General features: G+C 43.1%; 1 protein-coding gene across 2 annotated transcripts in view; it reads left to right on the forward strand.

The window, feature by feature from the left end:
- MB21D2 (Mab-21 domain containing 2) overlaps positions 1-26,619 on the forward strand; it is a 112,511-nt gene that overhangs the window by 72,605 nt on the left and 13,287 nt on the right. Inside the window, exon 2 of one of the 2 annotated variants that reach the window (XM_032406905.1) lies at positions 16,823-16,970. The exons of the other annotated variant lie outside the window; for it this stretch is intronic. The gene's annotated coding sequence lies outside the window, so the exon portion shown is untranslated. The remainder of the gene's footprint in view (positions 1-16,822; positions 16,971-26,619) is intronic. 2 annotated transcript variants of the gene reach the window in all.

The following is a 26,619-nucleotide window of genomic DNA, read 5'->3' on the forward strand; positions in this document are numbered from 1 at the left end:
TAGGAGGTCCTATGTAGAGGCCTTTGTGGTGAGAAACTGAAGCCCCTGGTCAACAATTTGAGAATAGATTATTTAGCCCCAGTCAGGCCTTCAGTTAATTACTTAATGGCAGCCTCACAAAGGACCCTGAGTTAGAAATAGCCAGCCCTCCATGCCCAAAGTCCCACCTTACAGAAACTGAAAGATAAATGCTTGGTTTAAGTTCTGTTATGTAATAATGCACGAACTAATATAGAAATGAGTGGACACTCACCCAAAGAGCTCCAGGCTCATGATGTTTCTGGTCGTTAATGTTAGTGGCTTAATGATATGAACTGTGATTTACAGACACCAGCTATTTCTCTGTTATTTTCTTTCAACTCCGAAAAAATGCACAGCAGTTTCAAGGGTTCCCCAAATTATACAATTACCTGGGGATCATTTAAAAACCCACAATCTAACTCAATGAAATAGAACATCCTAAGGATGGGGTTTGGGAATTTATATTTAAAAAAAAAGTGGAGATGATTCAGATGCAGACAGCCTCTGCTTGTCCAAGGAGTATCGTTTGGGAACCACTGGACTGGAATGCTTTTTCCTTATTTCAGTTTTTTTTTTAGGTTTCACTTTTTAAAGATTTTATTTATTTTTTTGAGACAGAGAGAATGAGAGAGAGAGAGCACATGAGAGGGGGGAGGGGCAGAGGGAGAAGCAGACCCCCTGCCGAGCAGGGAGCCCGATGCGGGACTCGATCCCGGGACTCCAGGATCATGACCTGAGCCGAAGGCAGTCGCTTAACCAACTGAGCCACCCAGGCGCCCTTCCTTATTTCAGTTCTAATCATCAAGGTTGCTATGGATAATTACGTCGAGTTCTCTTGCAGCACCTCATCTTAGAGTCTTCTGCGGTAGGGGAGCGTGTCTTGGAATGAAGAATCATTGTCAGATCTGCAGGTTGATTCCCCACAAGCTCCATCTTGTGCTTCGCATTGAGCCCATGTCAGACCAGGGGTGGGGGACTGCCTGTCCAGGCACCGCATGCGACCAAGAGCAGAGAACAGAGACAGGTTCCAGTGTAAATATTGAGTCTAATGCCTGGGATTAGTCTCAAAATCAGGCGTGTTTATGTTTGAGTATCTCCTTGTGTATACAGACTTCAGAAGTTTCCTTTGAGAAAGGAAGGAGCCCAGAGGAGGGTCCATAGCTATGGTGAACACTCTCTGGGGGAAACTTGTTGGCCTTCTAAAATGAAGAAGTCCTAATCCCATAGTCTGGTCACTAGATGCTGACAGAGTTCTGGCAGAAACAGGGCATGTTCTGAAGGTGTTTTTTTAGTTATTCAATGAAATATTATATCCTAATATAAAATCAGTTCTTCATCCAACGTGGATGCTCCTGGGTCCAGGAGCCATAGAGGAGCCCTGTGATGTACAGGCCTTTAACACAACGGTAGAGATGAAGCTGGGCCTGGAATTGCACTTGCATATTCTTATGGACGATGGCTGAGGAGAAATAACACAGACAACATCTAGTATATGAAAATGTAAATTTTGGCTAAGATCCTAAATATGACTCCGATCCTCAAAAAAACAGACAAAAGAAACAAATAAAATTAGTTCTTCAAACATCATTACTGTGCCTTGGGTGTAGTTTCTGTGATGTATACCATCTGGATGTCTATGCCAAGTGTCAATGTTTGTTGTCTGATCTGCATTTTTCAAAGAGAGGAACTCCAGTGGTTGAGTGTACCTATTTCCCCTGTGAGCTCTGATCGAAAATTTCTCCTGGCACTAAGTCAGTGTGTGGCCTTGGGAAAGTCCTTTCCTGCTTTAGAACTCAAGTCTTTTCACTGAAGAAGAGAGAGATGTGGACAGATGATCCAAGTTCTCATCTAAACAGGTGAATCAGTTCAGCACCGTAGCTGACTAGGGCGACTCTAACAAAATACCGCAGACTGGGTGGCTTAAACAGCAGACTTATTTTCTCTTGTTCCTGGAGGCTGGGAATCCAAGATCAAGGTGTCAGCAGGTTTAATTTCCCCTGAGACCTCGCTCCCTGTCTTGCAGATGGCTTTCTTCTTACTGTATCTTCACATGGCCTTTCCTCTGTGCACGTGGGTTCTCTAGGTCTCTCTGTGCGTCGAATTTCCTCCTCTTATAAGGACACCAGTCAAATCGGATTAGGGCCCACCCTAGTGGCCTCATTTTAACTTCATTTCTTTAAAGGCTCCATCTTTAAATACAGTCACATTTGGAGATCCTGGGGGTGAGAGCTTCAAAATAATAAATTGGGGGGAATACAGTTCAGCCCATAACAAGCATCCAGATTACCTTCACAATTACTAGAGGCCCACCGTGCAGTGCTGGCTGGGGGTAGGTGTGGGGCCCCTTTGGGTATCTATAGCAGAGGTAGAACAGACAGCGTAAACCCCCTCAAGGCATCTGGTCCTTTCCCCACTTTTCTAGAAACAAGTTCTGAGAGTATCTCTGTATGTCAGAAGAGTCAAAGTCACGGAAGGCTAACAATAAAGGGGACCTTCAAGTAATGCCCTTATTTAACATTAGAGGAAGTGGGGGGGCTAGAGAGAGGGATTGCACTATGTTTATAATTAGGTCTCTTGATTTATAATCCAGTTACATCTGCTCAAAGACAAATCAGAGTTCATAACCATAGTTTCTGACCTCAGTGTTGCTTCACTCCAGTACTCTGAGACACCCCAATTTAGGAGTGGTATGACATTTTTCCAAGCTCCAAGGAGGGGAGGATACAATGGTACTTCACTGGGATGTGCTAAGAACATTCCAAAAATAGTGACATTCTGTAATCAAAAGCTTTTTGTCCAGGAGAGGGCCTTTTTCAACACTTTCTTCTTGGTCTCCCAAGCGGGGCAGGTCTCTCACCATGAGATATAGGATCAAGGGTAGTAAATCTATAAATTGGCAAGAACAGCAAGAAAAAATAATAGAAGTGATCCACTGAATTTTTTAGTTTAATTTCGGGGTTAGGACTGGGAACGATTTTTGATGTCTAATTCTTTTAGAAACCAACAGACTGTTGAAATGTTTTGAGAAATTACATTAAATTGTTGTTATTTCTTCCTGGAATCCATAAGTGGCTTGGGAATAGGAGATGTGACCTGGCACTTTCTCTGGGTTAAGTGGAATAAAATTTGCGAATACTGTTACATACGTTTAAGAATTTTTTTTTAAAGATCATGGGTAAATCAAATAAGAATAATCCTGTCAAATATCTGTACCTGTGATAGAAAACAATTGTTTACCTAATTCAACGGACATTTCCATTTGTCCTTTGAAAGAAATTCTGTGAGCATCACATTGGTGGTCCCTGTTTGTCTTACTCCCGAGATAAAATAATATATCCTTGTTAACCTACTGAGAGAAAGTCTGCCAACTTTTCCCAGAGTCTGAAACAGGGACATCTGTGTTTAAGCGCTGGCTACCTATTATTTATAAAGTCAATCATCTGAATGCAAAAATGGAGATATCTTTTAGTATTGTACAAGAATGATTTGCCACGGGCGCCTGGGTGGCTCAGTTGGTTAGGCGACTGCCTTCGGCTCAGGTCATGATCCTGGAGTCCCTGGATCGAGTCCCGCATCGGGCTCCCTGCTCGGCGGGGAGTCTGCTTCTCCCTCTGACCCTCCCCCCTCTCATGTGCTTGCTCTCTCTCATTCTCTCTCTCTCAAATAAATAAATAAAAAATCTTTAAAAAAAAAAAAAAAAAAAAAGAATGATTTGCCACTTTTATTGTATGTCTGCTCTTCATGAGACACAATATTTGCACCACAGATCCACTCCCTGTTTTCAGAGGGTTCCAAAATGATTTATTCATTGGACAAATACTTAGCGAGGCTTCCTGTGCCGGGCTCTAGGGACAGAGCAGCGAACAACCGCCACAAAGACCTGCTCCTGCTCTCAGGGAGCTTTTATTTTAGGGAGAAAGATAGGCCTTTGTAAGATAATTTCACCTTTGAAAGTAAAACTGCAAGTCGGGCTGAATTTCCCAAAAGAAAGGAACCTGATTCTAGGAGCTACAGGAGCAGGTAAGCAAGGAGCCTGCCCCCGGCTGGAAGGCTTCCCTGGGAACCTCATTCTGGCTGAGAAATGGTGGCGCAGGGGGAGGCTCAGCTGGGAGGCCTGAGCGGCAAGGGTCACACAGAGGAGGAGGAAGCCTGGAAAACCACAGGTTGGGAAGGAGAGAATTTGGATTTTTGTGTGTCTTCTTTCTTTTTCCAGTGTGACTCTGGGAAAAATCACTTCACTTCTTTGGACCTGATGTCCTTATTTGCATGAATCAGAGAATCTGAGGGACCTCAGAGGCCCTGAGCTAGATTCTCTTATTTACACAAATTGCCCAAGCACCTGCTGTGTACCAGACAGTCTGATTGGTCCTGTGATTCAAAGGTGAAGTTAATTGGGATCGTTGACCTCAAGCAGCTCAATCCAGCCATAGAGACAAACAGATGAGGCAACCAATGGTGGTGTGGTGTTGTGAGTGTCATGGGAAGACAGATGACAGTGGGATTAGCCCTGGTGGGAGGAGAATGGCAGCCTGAAGGACTTCACAGAGTAAAAAGATCTTTCCCCAGAAAACAGGGCAAAGTCAGCCTGGGCAGCCAGCATGGTATGAAACAATTCATGAAGGTTGGAAATACTCACTGGGACAATACTGAGTAACACTAGTCTGTACTCTGAAGGATTGATAATGTAGGCATGTCCTTTTGGGATTCTGCATGCACTCCAATTTCCAAGGACGGCTATGGAAATCCTTGCCCCTAATCTTCTTGCTGTGGGAGGCTGGGGAAGAGTGGAAATGGTTCCCGTGCTCTGGCTTGGTTTCCCATCTGTCAGAAAATGCCCTTTACACAGCGGGGTGCTAGCCACTTAATTATTGTTTGTAGGATATTTCAAAGTTCAGGTCAAGGATGAATTTCTGTTGCAGAACTGAAGGCACACAAGTAAGATGTTTAAAAATGAAGTGCAAGGGGTGTTTTGTTTGCGGTTTTTTTGTTTTTTGTTTCAATTTTTTTTTTTTTTTTTTGTCGGGAAGGATCTTACTGGCTTTTCTGTGCTTCCATAGTTGGGTCAGATTGTCAGAATATTCTATTATCCACCAGAGAAAGACAAGAAGAGCTTTTTTAGAGATGCTCTAAAATTATTTTCTCTTTATTCTCTTAAGTATTTGGCTTGAATAGGAAATAGAGTCTCCTTGCCAAGATACAGTTAGCGTTCCTGCTGTGTTAAGGGATTGGCATGAGAGGAGAAAGCCCACGCAACTTGAAGTGTTGCTGGAAACTGGGTTGTGGTCGCTGAATCTAAATGTGATGAGAAACAGAACAAAACAAAACTAACAGGACTGATTGTAAAATGTGTTCCCTTTCCTACCTTCCAAAAGGACTCGAAGGTCTTGAAAGAAAAAAGACCTGAGTATACACATTAAATATAGGACAGAGCCGAAACCTCACAAGAAGTTTTGTCTAGCAGCAACTGGATTTTTGTTTGCTTTTTTTTTGATCAAGGTATAGAACTATTGTTAGTATTGTTCTTGTTTGGGGGCATGAATTTTAGGTGAAAGATTCCTGGCAGTCTAAGCAAAAAAGGGAAAATTGGTTGCCTAGCAACTTGCATTGACTGATAAAAAAGAAAGCAGGTCAGCCTGTCAGGAGATCTAGTCTTTAATATATTTATTATGCTGATTTTTGTACTGTAAATATTGAAGCATAGAAGTTTCCATAGCTTCCGTAAGTTTTCCAGCCAATGGCAAACTCTCGTGGGTGAGACAGCTTTTTTTTTTTTTTTCTTTCTTTATTTGATGGACAGTGAGAGAGGGCTTTTTTACATTGACCTTCGGTAAAATCTTATACTGGGTCGAAGGCATTTTTTAATATGGGGACATAGCTAAGGAGTCCAGGTTTGCAGTTTTCTATTATGATTTGATACAAGGAAAAATATCAGTAAGTGGATGGATATCACCGTGTTTCAATCCATGTTTGAAAACCTGTGTGTTCACAAGAACGGCCTGGGGGCCTTGTTACAATATGGATCCAATGCCTGCTTCAGATTTGCTGAATCAAAGTCTCTAGCAAGGGGCCCAGGTGTATATTTAACAAATGCACCAGGTGATTTCTTAGGCCCGAGCACGTTTAGGGAGCACTGCCACAAATGGCTTTCCTTGACTTTTGCCCCCTCAGTTGGGCTTTGTAACAGTCATTTTGAGCATAAATGGTGATAGGCGCCTGAGGCGACAGGTGACGAAGCCCAGCGGAGCCAGTTTAATTAGCTGGTCTGGAGCCATACTGTCATTCCGCTTCCTCCAGCCGAGGTGCTTCAGGATGCTGCCTGTCAGCCCCTCCAGGTGCCTTCTCATCTGTAACGCCATTGATCCTTAGAACATCTCTGTGTGGTGGGCAGAACAAGTATAACACCGTATTTCATCCATTTTACATCTCTAAAATTCATATGCATTTTAGAATTGATGATGTCGGAATTCGGTGGCACTTTTTGTCTTAGTGATATATAAAATAATAGTGCATCTTTCTAGTCAGAGGTGTCAGAGATCTGATAAACTGTAGTTGCTCTTTTTCCAGAGGAGGCGCCTGAGACACCAAGGAGGTGATGTGACCGTGGAGATCCACCACCAGTTGGGGGAGCCCAGGCTCAGACCCAGTGCTCTGTCCTTGAGGTGGTTATTAATGGCTGAGTAACCAGCTATCCCAAGACGTGGTGGCTTAAAACAGCATTGAACATTTATTATCTCCTACAGTTTCTTGGGGGCAGGCATTTAGGATTGGCTTAGCTGGGGTCTTCTGGCTTGAGGCCGCTCATGGAGTTGCAGATATGATGTCAGATGTACATTCAACTGCCAGCTTGACTGGGGCCGAGGGTTCCACGTGCAGGTGGGCGCACTCACGTGGTTGGCCAGTTGGTGCCGACACCAGAGGGAGGCCTCAGTTCATCTCCGTGTGGGCCTCTCCACGAGTTCTTCAGAGTGCCCACAACGTAGTGACCAGCTTCCCCCAGAGCAGGTGATCCAAGGGACCGAGGCAGGAAAACGTTAAATGCCTTTTATGACCTCACTACACAAGTTTCATGCTGTCAGCGCTGAACACAGACCTGACTCTGTTCGAGGGGACCACACAAGGGCACAGATATCAGAAAGTGAGGCTCACTGGGGGCTGGCTCTTTCCTTCACACCACACTGCTTTTCCAATATTGTACTGTCCTGATCAGCTTGGCCCTCTCATATTCTTAGGTCAGGTTCTTGAATGGAATGAATGAAAACTCTTTGGGATTTATGTCCCATTCCGGCACTTCTGAAATTTTAATGTGCCTACAAATTCCCCAGGCCTCTTGTTAAAACAGACTCTGACCCGGTTGGTTTAAAGGCAGCCTGAGATTCTGCATTCTGACCGGCTCCCCTATAATGCCCTTGCCTCTGGCTCTTCTTTTTTTTTTTATCTGAGAGGCAGATGGTTTGGGGAGAAGGAACTAGGGGAACCAGCCTATTTCGCTAAGTTGGTGGAGGGAAGGAGAGGTACGACGCGGATAAGAGCCCCTGCGTTATTAGGTAGGCAGTTAACTGCAGCTGTGAGCCTCTTCACAGTGAAGGTCAGGTTTCAGACAGCAACAGCTGGGTGCTCAAAATGGCGAGGTAATTAGCTTGCGGGGGGCGGGGCTGGGGGTGGGATGGAACACAAACAGTGCTTAAAATGAAACGTGTCAATGCATTATTCAGAGCTCAGATGCCCATCGGTGCATTCCTCATCCTCCTTTCTCGCCTCTCCCCTCTCCCTCTTATGCACACACATGAGCACTCAGGAAACCTCTAGACCCACAATATATATTTCCCTGAATAAACTGAAAATCAGAGCTGAAATCCCATAAGTGCTCCCACTTTAAGCTGCTTTGCTGTGATCTAGAATGCTGGTCCAGGCACTCTGCCTTTCTTCTTGCCCACGGCAAACCTTCTGCCCTGTGTCTTTCTACACATCAGTTAACAGGAGCTTATTAAACGGTAAGCTCGGCAAGGGGGGAGCTGTGTCTTTTTTGTTCATCTCTCTCTATGTCATACCACACACATACGCATACATTATAAATGAATGGAGGAGTGAATAAACCATCCTAATGTGAAAGGGAGACCTTGAAACTGGTGATGGAACACGGGGACCTCCAGATGGAGGTCGCTAGGGACCTTGGTGGGGACCTTGGGAAGGGGATCAAGTTTATCACCTACCACTTCCTTATCAGCCACGCCGGTCGTTAACTGTAGAAGCTGTTTACTGAGTACTTACTATGTGCCAAGCACGTCCACCATTAATCCTCCAACGGCCTGGGAGGAAGATAATTATCACCCCCGGTTTGCAAAGAGGAAACCAGGCGTGTGAGATTTCCTTATACAGCTAGTAGGTGGTAGTTGTGGGGTCTGTCTCCAAATTATGGTGGTTTCAACCTGAAGCTGTTACTTGGTGCCCGCCATCGCAGGATAAGATGTCCAGAGGAGACAACAGAATGGCAGACTATCAAAGCTGGAAGGGCTCTCGACATTGAGTTCCTGTACTCACTCTGCGTCTGCCCTCGGTGCTGTGGGGGCTCCTGAGCTGCAAGAGTCCACACGTTAATGGGACGTGGATAGACATCGCGGTCATTAGCTGAGGCTACCCATTAAATACCAACCAGTCCATGTGGGTCTGGTGGGCATGCCACATGGTTCAGCCACTTTGGGAGACAATGGGACACTTTGTAAGAAAGTTAAACACATCCACTTAACAAATGGCACAGCTATCACACTCCTGAGTATTTATGTGAGAGAAATGGAATGTATGTCCACATAAAGACCTGTACACCAACGTTTGCAATACTTTTATTCATATTAGCAAAAAACTAGAAACAACCCAAGTGTGTGTCAGCTATTGAGTGGATAAACAAAGTGTCATATCCATGCAACGGATGGCAATAAGAAGGAGCAAGCTATTGATTTGATGAATTCATTGATATGGATGAATCTTAAAAGTGTCACACTAAGTGAGAGAAGCCAGCCATGAAAGGCTACATGCTTTGTCATTTATGTGTGGGTCAGGAAATGGCAAAACTATAGGGACAGAAGTCAAGTCAGAAAAGTCTGGGGCCTGGGAAGGGGATTGACTGCAAAGGGGCATGAGGAAATGTGAGGGGGTGATGGAAATTTTCTGTGTCTTAATTGTGCCTCTAGTTATAAAACTGTAAACCTTTGTCAGACTCATCAAATTGTATCAAGGGGTTGAATTTTATTGTCTATAAGTTATACCTCAGTAAACATAACTTTAAAAAATATATCAGCCAGTCCACACCCACCATTTTCTAGATGGGAACACTTGGCCCACATGAGGAAATGACTTGCTACAGCAGATAGGAGTTGGGAATACAGGTTTCTTGGCCCCAGCCCTGAGCCTGAAGTGAGCTTGAACCTTGGCCTCCTGTCTTAGACCACAGCACATTCTAGGTAGGCCAGGAGTGCTGATCCCCAGCTCTCAGTGCAGCACTGAGTGTGACTTTTAAAAAAAACACCCTCTACTGTGCTGCTCATCAGGCTGTTGACCTGCAATGGGCTGGAGGGCTCCTAATTAGAATAAAAAAAGTAAATTTGCATTTAGCCAGAATCCAAGAATATATAACTCCAATAATAAACCCCTATGTACATATTCCATTCCACTTTTTTAGGAAAGGGGGGAAAATGGCAAAACAGGATGTTAATGTATTTGGAATGGTGCCTTGTAGGACATCACCACCCAGTCAGTCCAGAAAGAACAAAATATCGTGGAGATTTACACCAACATCTTGTTGCAGAGAGCAGGTGCAATTTGGAGTGAAGCCAGTCCCGATTTTAGTTCCTAAATCTTTTCCTTTCTAGCATCATGTCCTTGGGTAGCCACTTAATTTCTCTGTCTGCAAGATAGTGACCATAATTCCTACCTCACAAGGTTTTTATGATGTGTAAATCAGAGATTGGGAAATAGAACTCCAAGCCTGGGTGTGATGGACTTCTCTAGTACATTCATCACTGGGCCATGTGCTTTACATACATTATCTGAAACTTTAACAGCCACGATCCCCATTGTGGAGATGATCACCTGATGGTAGATTATCTGCCAGCAATTAGACCACCTGGCCAGAACCACTGGGCTGTGTGTAGATTGCAGTGAATGATGGTGGATCCGAATTGAGCCCTGTTTATAAAATAATTGGGTAGGGAGATTGGGAAGAAGTGAAATTCTGCTTTTTAGTTTGAAAGAAAGCATTATTATTGTTATTATTATTTGCTTTTTAAGAAAGAATGGGAAAACAATTGAGGCTAAAATGAGGGCCCTGAGTGAGTGTTTAACTCCCAATTGAAGAGAAGGTGTCTTCCCCGGTCTCAGCTTCACTTAGCCTCCTCTCTTTGTCCAGGAGAAATAACCCAACAGCCCAAGAGACCTTGTGCTATTTAGGGCCCAGCTAAAACCAGGGAGCCAAGGAGACTTTCCATCTACCCCTCAGCAGCCTGACCCTCTGCAGACATTCTCTGAACTCTCAAACCCTGCCTGTCTTCTGAGATTCAGAGGCTGGCTTAAGACTTAACTGAATAGGGTTGATTTTATTATCTTGTTTGTTTTTCTTCTTTGATAGCTGGAATAGCATACCAAGTATGTTTTCCATCTTCGTTTAAAAATCTTTCTCCGTCTGTCACACAGCCAGTATCAGCCTAGATTTACAAAACACCAACTAGTTTTAATAACCTAAGACAACTAGGAAAATGCCAACTGGCAAACTTACCAAAGACCATAGAATTGGATGTTTAAATTCCTCCATTATGTTTTTCATGTGCCTGGACTCAGCCTTCCTTTTCTTTCTTTCTTTTTTTTTTTTTTAAGATTTTATTTATTTATTAGAGAGAGAACACAAGCAGGGGGGAGCAGCGGAGAGAGAGGAAGAAGCAGATGCCCCACTGAGCAGAGAGCCCAACATGGGGCTCAGTCCCAGGACACTGGGATCATGACCTGAGCCGAAGGCAGACACTTAACCAACTGAGCCACCCAGGCGCCCTTCAGTTTTCCTTTTCCAACCATTGTCTCCCAGTATGACGTGGCCAGTTAGACATATAGATCCTAGTGCATCCTATCAAGAATGGTGTACCGTTTTCATGTCATGGATATTATACACAAAGGGCATAATTTGAGCTGAAAGTAAGCATACTAGGTTCCAGTAGATAGAGAATATGATCAGTGTTAAATCTGTACATGGGGTGAAAAGCACAGGATATTTTAGATACCGTAGATTTCTTTACTACCCAGGGCAGAGTTGTCTTCTTAAACAGTTAGGAGCTGAGGACCGGAAAAACTATTGTCAAGGCTGGTGGTCAAAGTGGGAGACTGTAAAGACAGAATCCCAACACCAGCCCAGAGCTGTTTCCACTAGCCCACCCCATGTTCCTTTTGTGTTGGTTATTTAATAAATTCATTTCACAACCCGTAGAGCACAGTAGGAAACAATGCAATTACTGAACCATAGGAACACAGCTGCCAACATCTTGTGGATTCAGAATTGTCCAAACACTTCCATGTGGGGGCGGGATTGATGCAATTTGCTGGTTCAACAGTTGACATTGATAAATTGGAGTTTCATTTCCTCAGCCTTCTGTTGGAGGTGCTAATGAGCATTGAAAGGCTAGAGAAACACAGGAGGGAGACAAGGGAGAATCTTGCCTGATCTACATACTAAGTAATTGAGCCTGCATGATGTAGACTTGACACCGCTAGGTAATAAGTGGACTCGCTGAAGGCAGTAATAAAGGCCAAATAAAATCAGCGCCGTGAAATTTTTTTTAATTATTTAAGTTCCACTTGCAGATTGTGTGGGCTGGTATCCTCACTTATTAGAATGTTTGGTTTTCCTAATATTCTTTTGCATGTTTCCTGAAATATTCTATTTCACGGGGCACCATGCCAAGATTACTTGGCTTCTGGAAAATGAGGGGGTTGGACCAGATGATCTCTGAGGTCCCTTCCATGCTCCATTTTTTTTACTTCCTTGGCAAGAGAATTTGCCCGGAATGAATTGCATTCCCCTACACACATATTTATCCAGGCCTCTGTTTTCCCATTCATTTTCTTCTTCATTCAAAAAAGCATTCGGGATGCTTACGATGTGCCAATTACAGTGCAAGGAACTAGTAATAAAGTGGGAAGCGGGCCAGGGCACTAGGCCCCTTCTCGCATGAGTTTATATTGTAACAGGGAGACAAATAAGTACGTAGAGCGGGTCAGGGACATGCTGGGAGTACACACGGCAGTATCCAAGCACACAGGAGGGTCCCTAAGCTGGACATTTTCACAGAAAGCTATTTGGAGCATGTAATATTTTAAGTTGCTCCTTGAAATAAGAAGATGAAGATTGGGAGGAAGACATGTTTGGATGGACTTTTTTCTCTGTCCTTCCCAGGACTTTGTGAGCATCTTTTCTAGAAGGGGATTATAGGAATGTCCTAAAACACAGGAGGCATGGCTTGATGTGGGAACACAAAGTAGGGAGAAAAAAAAGTGATTTTTGGAGAAGGGATGGCAAAAGTTAACATGGCAAAAGTTAACAAAGTGCTGATGCTTTTAAAAGATTAAAAATTGTAAATGACAGTCTTAAAAATATTTATTTTATAATTTCCTCCTTAAATATAGTCTGTGTACTACAATTGAATTCGATTACATCTTTACGAACATCAGCTATTTTAATCAAATTGTTAGAGTTGAAAATCCTTTATACATTGTCTCTTCTCATTTTATACACGGCTGTTACTGTCCAGAAAACTTAATTGCTTCTTTTTCCCAGAATTCAGATAGTTTAATAGCAGAAGTAGCTCTAGAAATCACCCCACAAAGCCAAACCACCTTCTTTTTTCAAAGGTTAACTCAAGATATTACCTCTTCTAGAAGGCTTTCTCCCATACGCTACTCTTTCCCACTTTGCTAACAAACTCCAACTGTAAACTTTCCCTCATAGTTTTTGCCAAGTTATTTGAAGTCTTACTACACTTCCTGATATTCTTTAGTAATTTATTTTTTCTTCTTTAATCCAACAAGTGTCCACTGAACTTTTACACCTAGGGCCTTAGGTACCAAGGAACATTGTTCTTGCACTGAGCAAGCTTGCAGTCTGAGGGAAGATGGATGACATGGTTTTGTAGGATGAACTCTTAAGTTCTTCCTTTGGGATTTAAGTCCCTTGGTGATCTGACCCTATTCTGACTGTCCAGGATTCTCTTGATGAAACTGGGTGTATTGTCAACACAAGACATTGCTACTTGTACTCCCAGAGCTCCCGCAGAAACGAAACATGTCAGCATAGAGAGGAGGTACAGTGATTTTTGTCTTTTTTGCACCAAAAATCAGTAGGCTGACTGTGGGATACCCTTCTAGTAGAAATATTTCTGTTACTATTTCCACGATTTTTATATTTTCTCATCCTCTTACTCTGTTAATTTATTCAAAGCCAGAAATCAATTTGAATAAAGTGGGTTGGCATGAGTCCTGGCCTTTCAAAATTAACCTCTTATATATATGATTTTGTATCATCTTGAAGTCCAAGCCAACCATGAATAATCTTTTTCCTTCTCTTCAGCTCTTAGTCAGAAGAGTAGATTTATCTTGGAGAAATGCATTTTGTTAAGCTGTGAGGAGATGCAGTTAGGCATTCTCCAGCTGCAAGTCATTTTAGAGATTATCAGACATTTATTTACTCAATGTTTTTAAAGCCAACTGGATCCATTTTTTTTGTGTGGCATTAATTAATATTAAAGCTGTTCTAAGCAGAATTTCTTTGCAGGTAATCTTGATTTTCTTTATTTTAAATGTGCCTGGTTAAGGCCACCTATAAATAAACCAGAGCTCAGAATATTCAGTGTGAAAATAATATGCATAAAAATGCAGATTCAACTTTGAACAACTACTCTACTAGCTTATAAATGTGTCAGAAATCTATCATATTATATTACCATATTCTATCACCTCTGTTTAGTAGAAACTGTAGAAGTCGAATGTCAGCTGATTGTTGGCATTAGTATGTTGGTCAGGCTGTCCCATAAAGGATTTATGTTTGTACACTTATAGCCCATTTCACCACCTCTGTGTGGTGGTACCTGACTCTTAAACCAGGGTATCAGAGCACAGGTTGAAGAATTTGGAAACCTTGATCTAATAATCATGACTCCAGTGCTCACTAGCTTTGTGAGTTTCCTCTACTCTTGGTGCCTCTTGGGCAATCACTTCTCATGAATGCTAAATGAAGTGGTTAGGGAAGTTCTAAGGACTCATGCACTTTTGAGATGGATGAATGTGAGCAATGGAATGTTTCCATTTTGCACACAGAGAAGGAAAAGCCCTGAAAGATAACTGGAGAGTCACCAGCTCAATAGGAATGGCCAGACTCTTCCAGCTGGCTTGGTGCTCCTCATCCCTTTGGACCTCATGCTGCCCTCACAGCCACCCTGGTAACACCTACGGGATTGTACTTCACTGTTTACAAAGCCTGGTCATTCATGTTTGCTCCTATGTCTGTTAGGATAACTTCTAGGTGGGTATTTAAAAGTGTGAGAGTAGTAAAGTCAGTTGGCAAAATCTCATTTTAATAGCCCACCATGCGATCAAAATTGGGGTTCTGTATACCTTTTCTGTTGAGTCTTATTTTGGGGAGAAACCAATAATTAAAGTGAAGCAGTGGAAGCCACTCTCCACGGTTCTTCTTCTCAACTACATTTAGAAACAGCTCCTATTAAGAATGAAGAATTTAAGCGGATTCCCCACTCCCTACTTTCCTTTGGATTAATACCATCAAGCTTGTTTGGGGCATGTGTACTTAGCATCTGTTGGCTGGCTACTCACAATGTCTCTTGGTAGCCTCACCTTTAGCAATATGATGGGTATATATTCATTTGTTTAGAACCAAATTACATGTTTTATTTTTTTCAAGATTTTATTTATTTGAGAGAGAGAGAGAATAAGCAGGGAGAGCAGCAGAGGGAGAGGGAGAAGCAGGCTCCCCACTGAGCAGGGAGCCTGATGCAGGACTTGATCCCAGGATCCTGGGATCATGATCTGAGCCGAAGGCAGACGCCTAAATACTGAGCCGCCCAGGCGCCCCTCAAATTACATATTTTATGTAAAAACATCCCAAGTAGTGCCTAGGTTCCCAAGTGCCATGTTACCTCCATTTGCAGCTGGACTATAGTACTAGTCTGACCAGCTTGTGTTTGGGGAGTGGGAGTTGGTACTGCAAGGAGGGGGAGGGAAAGAAGGGAGCAGTTTGGAAATTGACAAGAGTCATCTCCCTGGCACCCCGTGTTGCAGCCTCCCTGTCTCTAACTTCTGTCCTCGGGGCCCTCCAGTACTCTGATGCCCTACCATGGTACTTTGTTAACTGACAACTCACTCTGTCCACTCTGAATCAGAACTCCCATTCAGGCAGGGCAGGTGGTCTCCACTCTCCCTTGCAGTGAGAAGGTCACACTCTGATTGATTGAACACGTTTATACTAAGGGGTACATGGTAATTCGAGCCTTAACTCCCAAGAAGCAATTTTCCATTTTCTTTTTGTAATTGTGAAAATGAACATAATTGGTAGAATTTCTGGCAAGAGGAGAGGGAAAAGACAAAAAATTTTGGCCTGAAAGTCTGTCTCCTGGTTCAACTTTCCTTGTCTGCCCCCAGCTTTCCCGGTTTCTTTCATTTCTGGACCCCTTAGTGTTTGAAAGCTTCAGTTACTTGGCCCTCTCCCCGGGCAGTAGCAGAGGATGTGTTGTGAGGATGAGCTGGAGGAATGGGGAAAGCAGATGTGGAGAGTCATCACCACTTACCCCTGTGACATCTGTAAGTTAATTTTGTCTTTTAAGTCATGTACCTGGGTTCAAGGATCAGATCTATAGGCTATGTAACTTTGGGCAATTATTTAATGTCAGAGCGTCCATTTCTTCACACTATCTGGGGGCATCACCAAGATTAATACAGAAACAACCTTTGGCCTGAAGTAGATGCTCAGTAAATGGGTTATTAGGATGCCAGGGGTGGTTAGATAGTGGCATTAGCAATATCTGGAAGGCAGCAGCATTGGAGATTTCAGATAAGTGGTTTGTTATTTCAGATGTTGCTATTTGAAGGGTGCCTAATGTCAGAGACCCTTCTGACTGTTTTAAATCAATTTCTGGGAACAGAAACCGGTGGTGAAGCTGCGTGCCATGCGGGTAGCCCAGGGGTTGGTACCTCCAGATGTGTGCAGATGAAGCCAGCTAGGCTGCCCGCAGGAGGGGCGGCTGAGAAGCCCGGGGCAGGATGCTGGAGGAGAGCTCACGCCCAGCCTGAGCAACCCCTGGGACCACACACTTTCTTCGGCAGGCCTTCATCGTCTGTCTGAGGCAAGAATCAATACCAGAAGGAGAAGGTGCCAGATTGTTCATTGCCCAGAGACTGTCTGTAAATCCAACGCCTGCTATTTTCTCTCTAACTGCTCTAAAGAAACTTCCACACACGTCTTTTCCCTGCAACACGGAGACTCACCTCTAGACTTTGAAAGGACTTTGGAAAGGTCTGAAATTACCTTTTGGGTTGTTAGGAGTTGTTATTTCAAGGGAATTAAAGATGTATTCTGTTCCATTCTGCTAAGTTATATCAGCACTCAGAATGTCTTCGTTTCCTTTTTCTTTCCACGTGTTCCTTAGTATGCATGAATTGGAGAGAAATCGTCTGTCTGGAGGGCCCGTGTGTTTGCCTCTGCATGGATCCAGGAGGCATGTGCTTTACACCTGCTTGCTCTGCCTTTCCCTCCACTCAGGAACACAGCACCCTTTTTCTGCCTGGACTCCTGGGAGTCAGAAAGAACAGTAAAGACCATCAGTCTGACCACACTTGGTAGTGAGGACACGGACCAGAGAGGAGAAGTGACGTCCTCCTAGAGAGCATCAGCACCTCAGGAGTATCAGGTGTCTGGCTTCGCATTTGGAACTCTGGGGATCCACGGCTTCTCTTCTGTCCTGAGCACTGGCTGTGGGGCTGGAGGGTCCACTCTGCATGCTGCCTGCACTTCTGCAAGCTCCTGACCTGCCTCGCAGGGTCTGTGAAGGGGGAGAAATAGTCAAATGAGCGAGTAAAGTTGGTAAAAAGTGAAGTCTTTTTTAGACAGCTTTAGAATGATTAGAGCCGGGAATTGGGAGCCCCCCCAACAGCGTTCTGTATAGAGTAGATCTTTTGTAAGCACTGATTTATTTTTCTGCTGAAGGCCAGCCTCAGGCAGAATTGGGGAATAGCCAGCTGGATATGATACAGGGATTTTCAAACCTTCTTTCCCTCTCTTTTAAAGCTGCAGTACTCTTACTTCAAATAGATGTGGCAGAGGAGGCCCCATATGTAAAACAAAAAAAGGTGGCTGAAGTAGGGATGGGAGGCCCAGGTTCTGCCCTTGGGGTGCAGGGAACTTCCTTACATTGCTCAACACCCCCAACCTCCAAGTCCTTCAGGACTCCGAGGGAGGCCTGCCCCCCACCTCTCTTTTTATCTTTTTTTCCCTTCCCCTTGTCTATGCTGCTTTCCCTTAGATGTCCCCTCCCTCTTCGGAAGCCCAGAGGCCTCTGGCACTAGCACTCTCCAGACACCCTCAGCTCTCCAGGAAAACTGAGTCACTTGTATTCTAGCGGCAGCCCGGGGCAGCTCTGTCGTCCCCGGGAGCATTTCCTTCGGCACTGCTGGAGTCTGGCAGAACAGTTCCATCCCTGCCTCTCTGAGTTTTAGTTCCTTGAGAACTGGCCGAGTAATTGACATGCAAGGGAATTGTATTGAGGGACTTGGTAATGGTTCCTTTCTTAGGAACAGCAGTCTGACTTCTGTGCCTGGTTGAGTACTAGTCTAAACATTTATGTAACAATGCAGTTACAGAATAAGGAGCATTCCTTAAAATCCTCGCATGCTGCCGAATTGCGTTCCAGAAGTGACAGGGCTTGTGTGCCGATCACTCAAAACCTATTTGACTTTGTAACCAGGGCATTCACAAAAGCAATAACAATACTGAAAAATAAATAGCACTCCAATATAGTACTCTATCTTGAACAGAAAAAGGTTGAAGGCTTGACAAAGAGCATTTTAGGGGAAAAAAAAAAAGTTGTTGAATTTTGGAGACAAAGATAAAATGCCCTGAAATCATAAATAGAAAAGAAAAGCATTTCCATGACAGATCACATTCCAGCCTGAGTGAAGAGGAATGTGAGCATCATTCTCTCTGCTGGATGCTACATTCTGCTGTTGTTTGAGCATGTTTTGTTTAGTGGCTATTCCTTGGTTGTACAAAATATTAACATTCTTGGAAAATTGCATATGAACCTAACACTACTTTCATTGTGCAGACATAATGCGAGTCCTGTACAAGCTTGTTCATGTTACAGTGACAACGTTCTGTATCCAGACAGACTGTTCTAGGGCTCAGGAGCTCACCCCTCTGCAGTGAACTCAAGGACAGAGGCGGTGAATAAGGTTCCACCCCGTCCTCGAAAACCTCATGATCTTGTGTGAGACACGGAAATGAACTCAAAGAGCTGCAATGCCAGTCACACCGTAAATCTCATGAAATTTTATATCAGGTGAATCAAAAGGCTGTGCAAAGAGAGGAAAGAATATGTCTGTGGGGGTGGGGGGGGGGCGAGGAGGCAAAGCTCATAGAAGGAGTAGAATTGGCAGGATTTCACCAGGCAAAGATAGAGGGCAAAAAGAAGAGAATGAGCAAAGGCTTGGGAGCCGGAAAGCACAGGACATATTGGGGGGACTGGAATGGTTTGGGGGCTTCACTTTGTGGCTGGAGCCACGAGGAACATAAGGGAACAGTAGGAGGAGGTTGAAATAGAGGCTGGCCTCTGAACGTCGGAGGCCTTGACAGGGACGGGAGCACCATCAAAGAATTTTGAGCAGGTGAATGATATGCTTAGAGCTGTCCTGTAAGAAGCTCCTTTTGGCAGGTTATGCTGCATGATGGTGCTGGGGAGTAGGATCCAATTAAGAAGTAGTCCCTGTGAGAGATGTGAGGGCCTGAGCTGCACAGTGACGATGACACACAGTGGCAGTGGGGTGTATGGGGAGGGCACAATGCGAGACATTTTAGAGCAGAATCTCAAGCATTAATCAACTGAGTGGATGGTATAGGGCTTTAGTACCTCTCCAGTGATGATGTTTACTGTATCATAATGATAGCTAGTGTGGAGCCTGATTTTGGAATGTTGGAGAGCTCTTGCTGAGGGCTGGCAGGGGCTAGGGCACACCTGGGTTCTGTGACTGGTTAATACTGAAGTGTGGGCAAAGCTCATGCCCCTCAGGTTACTGCTGGGTGATCCATGCCAGCTTCTGGTGTTCCCTGTATTGAGACTTGCCCGGAGCCCCAGTCCCTGTTCATGTTCTGACCATAGACCCATGCATTTTTAGATTTGAAAGACCTTAGAGATCATTTTTAAAATCTTTGCTGGTTGGAAAACTATGGCCCAGAAAGGTCAAGTGTGTATCCAGAGTAGGTCAGAGGCCAAACCCAGAATAGAACCTAGGACTGTCACTCACTAATTTTTAGAAAACCTCTTAAGTAATGGCTGTGTATTAGCATTTTCCAGGGAAACAGAAACCAATAGAATATAAAAGGAGATTTATTATGAGGAATTGGCTCATGCAGTTATGGAGGCTGAGAAGCCCCACTAACTGTCGCCTACAAGCTGGCGGCCCAGGAAAGCTGGTGGGGTGATTTGGCAATTTGCTTTGAAGGCCTGAGAACAAGGAGGAGTCTATGATGTAAACCCTAGTTCGAGGATGGGAAAAGATACGATGAGATGCCTCAGCTTGAGCAGTAGGCAGAGAAAAGGGGCAAATTCCTCCTTCCTCTACCACTTTTTTTTTTTTTTTTTTTTTTGTCCATGCCCACCCACACTGGAAAAGGCAATCTACTTTAGTGAGCCCAGTTCAAATGCTAATCTCATCTAGAAACACCCTCACAGACACACACAGAAACACTCAACCAGAAATCTGGGCATTCCCTGATGTTCTCAGGTTGACAAGGCAAATTTACTGTCCTATGCTGTTTGGAATTGTTTATCATGATACTTTGTTCTTACAGAGGATTTTCTAACTTTTCAAAGTTTTAATTTACCTGTTTCTTTTTTGACCCTCATTTGGCCTCATTGGTAAACAGACATTGTTCCTTTCACAAGTGAGCAAATGAAGGAAGGTGTGACAGGTAATGACCTTCCCCATCACTTGGGGAATTAATGGAAGATCGAGAACTAGAGCCTAGGTTTCTTATGATTCCCTTCTCTTTCCCACAGTTGGATTGTAAATTCTGTGGCTGTGCTAAACCACTGGTTCTCAGAGTGTGGTCCTGGACAACAGCTTCAGAATCACTTGGGAGCTTCCTAGAAATGCAAATTCTTGAGCCCTGCACTAGACCAGTGAAGCAGGAACTCTGGGGGCCAAGGTCCAGCAACCTATGTCTTAATAACTTCTCCAGATGATTCTCTATGCTAGTTAGAAAACCACTGTAGTGGGCGCCTAGGTGGCTCAGTTGGCTCAGTGTCTGCCTTCAGCTCAGGTCATGATTCCAGGATCCCTTGGGATCGAGTCCCGCATTGGACTCCCTACTTTCGAGGAGCCTGCTTCTCCCTCTCCCTCTGCCTGCCACTCCCCCTGCTTGTGCTTGCTCGCTCGCTCTCTGTCAAATAAATAAAAAATCTTTAAAAAAAGGAAAAAGAAAACCACTGTGGTAACAAGACAGAATCTATTCAGTATCTGTGATTTCACTACCTTCTGCTTGTATATCAAAGTCATCAGAGAACAGAAAAGATGGTATTAAGCTAAAACTGACCATAAAAATTAGTACATCTGTCTTTTTCTCTTCCATTTCCCTCCCACCCGCCCTACCTAGTCCCTTCCTCCATCATCCTACCAACCAAGTACATTGTGGTAACTTTTCATTTAAAGTGTATTCTGTTCCTTACAAAGCTGCCAGAGTTTGTCATGAGCTTTCATTCATTCAACCCACCTTACCTGACACTTACAAAGCATGGGGAAACAAATCAAAAGAAAAGAACAAGGAGGGAGGGTGATGGTTGAATAGATAGACAAATACTGTTATATTTCTTTTTTAAAAAGTGTCACATGCTCGGGGCGCCTGGGTGGCTCAGTCGTTAAGCGTCTGCCTTCGGCTCAGGTCATGATCCCAGGGTCCTGGGATCGAGCCCCGCATCGGGCTCCCTGCTCGGCGGGAAGCCTGCTTCTCCCTCTCCCACTCCCCCTGCTTGTGTTCCCTCTCTCGCTGTGTCTCTCTCTGTCAAATAAATAAATAAAATCTTTAAAAAAAAAAAAAAAAGTGTCACATGCTCAATTAAGACCAGTGTTCTTTATTGACCTAGAGAAGTGTGAACACATGCAATTTTAAAGAGAAAATTCCATTTTCTCAACATCTGCAAATTTCTAGAAACCGTATTGAAAGCTTTTTGAAACTTTGTCTCCACCAAGCCTCATAATAGCCTTGTGAAAGAAGTGGTAGTATCCTCATTTAAAAAAAAAAAAAGTGAGGAAACTAAAGTTTCAGAAAGTCAAGTAACTTACCCGAGTGTCACATAGCTAATAAATCATGAAGCAAGTGTTCACATTCAAGTTTTCTGTATCCTAAATTCATAATCTCTCTGTCACGTCAGCCACATTATCTCTTAGGCATCTTTCTTTTCCATGTGCCTTTTTCACCCCAAAGCTAAGGAATTTTGTCAGTGGATGTGTGACATCCCACCACTTGAACAGGCTTGCCACAAACAGCATGTGGGCATTTCAGGTTCATCAGTGAGTAGTACTGTTCTGAAACCCAAATCCATTTATGACTCACTTTGAAATCATCTCAGTAAAATCAAGTGTGAATTAAAAATTATATCCAATCTATCCAATCTTCAGGCCTTTTTCTTCTTACTTTTTTGGTTGGAGTCAGTCCAATAACTGTTTAAAAAAAAAAAAAAATGAAAGAAAGAAAATTAGGAATGCCCGACCTCTAGTGGAAACACTGCAAACTTCCTGTGGTTTTGCTGGAGGGCTTCTGCAGACCACCTCCTCCTCATGTTTAAAATGGAATTCTGGAATTTCTGATCTGAAAGCTCCTCTCCGGATAAGACTTGGGTCTGTGCACAAAGACCATTTTTGTCACTACCTTAAAAATGGGGTTTCTGCATCTCAAATTCACACTATACTTGGGTTTGAGTCTTTTAATGACCTTTCTCAAGCAAGCACCATCTCTTAAAAAGAATTCTTGTCGTTTAGTCTTTTTCCCACTTAACTATAAATCCTAATCTGACTGGATTTTTGGAAGGGACACTGTATGAATATGAGTGTCTGTATTTAATCCATTGTTTCTAAATTTGCCTTCGGGACAGTTGATAGCTTTGGAAATTGTACACTTCTATTCAAACTGTGTAATCTTTGGTTTCGGGGACTGAGCTATAATTGTGCCCATCACCACAGGTTTTATTGCTTGGCTGCCAAGTCAGACCCACAGCCGATATTCACTGACCCACCTATGTGCTCCCAAGTGAGGAGTGGCGTGTGCCAAGAGCCCTTAAGGAGTCTCAGTTGATTACACAATTGCTTTGTCCAAGTTTATGACTGAAGTAGAGGACAAAAATCAGCCACTATCTGATAGGTGGAGAGAGATCAAGGGCGTGAAAAAAGAAACTGGAAGAAATCTAGCGAAAAAACAGATCTTTTTCATTCAAAGCAAAATGAACAAGTGGGGGGTTGCAGATGTTAACAAACCCCCCACACATGAGGAATGAGAGATGTCCTATCTTTCCTGAATCTCAAATACTGTCATGTTTCCAAAAGTTTCATCAAAGTTATGTCTTTCTTGATTTGAAGAATAGGTAACCTCAGCTCTTAAAGATTTTGGATTACTGGGACAGCAAACCCCTTCCTCTGACTTGACAGCTCTGCCTTTCTTGAGTCCATGCAATTAAACTCCTGCTTTGAAATTGAGGGAGGGAGCAGACAGTCTCAATTTTTAAAAGCATTTCAACATTGCTAGTTTAAAACACATATGTATCCTCGGAGATTATGTTTCAGTCCCGAGTGGGGCCTGGGGACCCATATTTTTCACAAACTCCTGGTTAGAGACCCACCTATGGAGTGGAGAGAGCCCTGGATTGAGGATCAGGATTTTAAATTAATTCCTAGCACCTGTGGCAGATGTCCTCCTGTGTCACCTTGGCCTTTTGGGCTTCAGCAACCTGATCTGTCCCCTGACAGTTGGAGTATGTAACCTTGAAAGTTCGATCTGGTTCTAGTCATCGATGATTCATTCATTCTTTGTGTGGGGTACGCACATACAACTTAAACTTCGTCCCCAGGAGTCCAAGAGTCCAAACAATAATCTTCAACACTATAAAATTAAAAAAAAAAGAGCCCTCTTATTTCTCCCTTAATAGCCACCGTGTGAGTCCACAATTCCTGGCTAGAATATTGAATCACCCTTTTCAACCCCATACCACTGACCCTTGCCCCATATTTTGATGGTTGGAAGACAAGTAGAAGTAAAGAAAAAAGCCATCTCTCAAAATATCACTTTCCCACTTCATCATTAAGAGATTCACTTTTTGACTTTTCTCTTTGACTTTCCCTTCTTTATTGTGTGGGCGTGGATTTAGAAACACTGCAACAATTTGACCCCCGTTCAAATGATCTACTTATGCTTTTAAACTGCAGATTTCAACCTCCGCACAGGGCTTTGACTGGTTGTTTTTTAAGTCTGGCTTCTTTTGATGTGAACGTTTCCCAGCTCGAACAATAAAGTATGTTTTTACCCAGATGCTGAAAGTAATTATCAGGTAGACAATTGTGGCTCTGAAGTAGATTCTGCTCTTTATTAGTCTGTCACACTGTCAGTACTTTTATTCTGTGTCTGTTTTGCTTGGAAATTCTTATTTGATCCCCTAATCCTTCCTTAAATTATAGGTATGGGTGTAGTTGTACCAATCTGAACTTTGGTGTGGAACATTCTGCTTTTATGTAACGGGAGAACTTTTAAGACTTGTTAACGGAGTTATTTTTTGAAATAGCAGATTTTTAGGATGTTACTACTTGGTTGTTTGGAAACTTGATTGAGGGTATTCGTATTTGAAGTAAGATTTATTTAAATGAAGATAAAGACAATGTAGGCAAGGGGTCATGATTAATGTATTAGGCATTCCAGCAACGAGCCATATGGAAAATTGATTAATAGCTATTGACTTGACACTTAAAGCCGAGTTATCTTCTAGGAATGATCTATGTTTATTTTGCTGGTGTAGATAAAGAAAGAGGGCATGTCATCAATAACCCAGCCGGTGTAGGCATAACTAAGACCTCTGGGTTTATCATCTGTCGATTGCCCCTAGCAGAGCAGGCTTTACATTTTGAGCCCTTTCTTGACCATCCTGCCCGCCCTGCAACAAACCAATTAGTAACCTGGTAAGGAATCCAAATGACCCAACTTTCCTTCCTTGAAGATTGTGGAGGGTGGTCGGACTAGTTTTCATTCTAATTTAGGCCAAAGAGCCATGCAGATATTTTGTGCAATTATATTGCCCAGCCACTTGGCCGCCAAGAGGCTCAGTTCTCATGTCTACGCAATGAGAACTCTAATGCTCTTCCCAGAATGACTACTGGGAACAATGAGAAAAAGACTGGGGCAATTCTTTGGGAACTGCAAAACATGCATTCATACAGTGCATACAGTGTAAATCAGTATTTGTTTTGATTTTATCGATTGAAGCCAGGTTAAAAATCAATTTCCTTTTTATTAATAACCTCGTCTCCTAAAATCTTTTGGTGTACTTACTTATTTGTAGTCAGAATCCGTTTTCAGAAAGAGCAGTGCCTTAACCTCATAACATCAAGGACTATTTCCTCTACCTTCTCTATACCCCTTATTCCTGCCACCTGAAGCTTTATTCAGTGAAGCTGGGCCTTGCAAGCCTGTACCTTGCAGCAAGGTCTTCAGTATACTTTGAGAATCAGTTGTCCATCACATTACTGGTCCAGACAAAGCATCTTTTAGTCTTGGCTCAACCTAGATGGAGCCTGTAAGCTCTTGAATTACCAACAGATTTTCTCTGGGAAACCAAAAAGGCAAAGTTACGAATCCCTGGGTGGTAGCTTGAATTACAGCCCTCCGCCTCCCCAGGGGGGTTGCTTGTAATATAGTCTTATCAAATCTTAGCCCCTTGCTAAGCCTGTTTTAGGACTTTTAGACCCTGGGCCCCAGCTAGAAATACTAGGTAGATGAATAGGGTGTGGGTGCCCTCTCCTGGCAGTCATTAGAAATTGCTTGGTGAGACAATCCATTTATTTATAGGGTCTGTTCTTGTGCATCAAAGGAAAAATGCACTATTATCATTTTTTAAAAAGTAGATATTAGACTTTGATCATAGATCACAGTGTAATTACATAGTAGCTTTTCTTCTAATTTCTGGCTATGATTGTTGGCTAAAAACTGGTGCTTTAGAAAATGTCTTAGACTTAAATTATTCTTGGAGAATAAGAGATGCCTTTGTATAGATACCATATAGTTAGTTTATGGTCAGCTCATTCACAGGGTCCTAGCTTCCCCCTGCCATCTATTCTGCGGATGTAATAGGATTCCTTTGCATGCAGATATAGTGGCTCTGGAGTCTTTCATTGTGTCTGGAAATGACAATGTCAAATTGGCTCTATCAGTCTAAGCATATCACCCTACGATTTTCATCCTGGAAGAGTCTTATAAACTCCATCTTTAGGCTCTACCATCTCTTTATTCATTCAACTGACATTTGTTGAACTTCTGTTGTGTAAGGTTAGGAGATACCCCGGTCATCAGACAGAGGGACACTGACAGGACAACAGATAATTGATAGTTGGTCTAAGCACTACACTAAAGAAAGTGTGGACAAAGGTCATTGAACGGAGAGACTAAATATGTCATTAGCAATTTTTTCCATACAATTTAGAGGAACAGAGGCAGAATAACCCCAGGTGGAGGCTAAAAGAGAAATGTTATTTTGGTTTGTGAATTTGGTTTGACCTTTTACATATGAATAAGGCTGGTGCACTTGAACAAAGCTCCATTCTGAAGATTGGTTCCTGCAGTAAACTGGGAAGCCAGGCTTTTTCTCTTCAAACCTTACTCCCCATTGTTTTCTTTGTAGTTTGAGGAAGAAATGCCTATTCCAAAGTAACATATAAATTTTCATCTTTCCAGAGTTTTCCAGAATTAGAAGAGGTTTTAGAATGTCCTTTGGGAAATGAGAATTGGAATATCAACAAAGCAGTAAATGAATAGGCAAGGTACTAACTGTAAATGCAGTGGAAAACAGGCTTGCCGAGTGAAGAAAGATGATGAACTCTTTCTGAGAATTATGCTCAGATACAGTTTTATAAGCCACATATACTAGATCTATACCTTGATTGTGGGAAAGAACAAGTAATTATCATTAGCTTATGCTTATCATTAGCTTATGCCTCTGTTCTCATGGCCAATTATACATCTGACGTGTTATAATTTCACCCAGAATTATCAGAGATGAGCCTGTCTAGCACTGCTACACATGCATACACGCA

Source organism: Phoca vitulina, unplaced genomic scaffold (assembly GCF_004348235.1).
Source record: "Phoca vitulina isolate PV1807 unplaced genomic scaffold, GSC_HSeal_1.0 scaffold8, whole genome shotgun sequence".
NCBI lineage: Eukaryota > Metazoa > Chordata > Mammalia > Carnivora > Phocidae > Phoca > Phoca vitulina.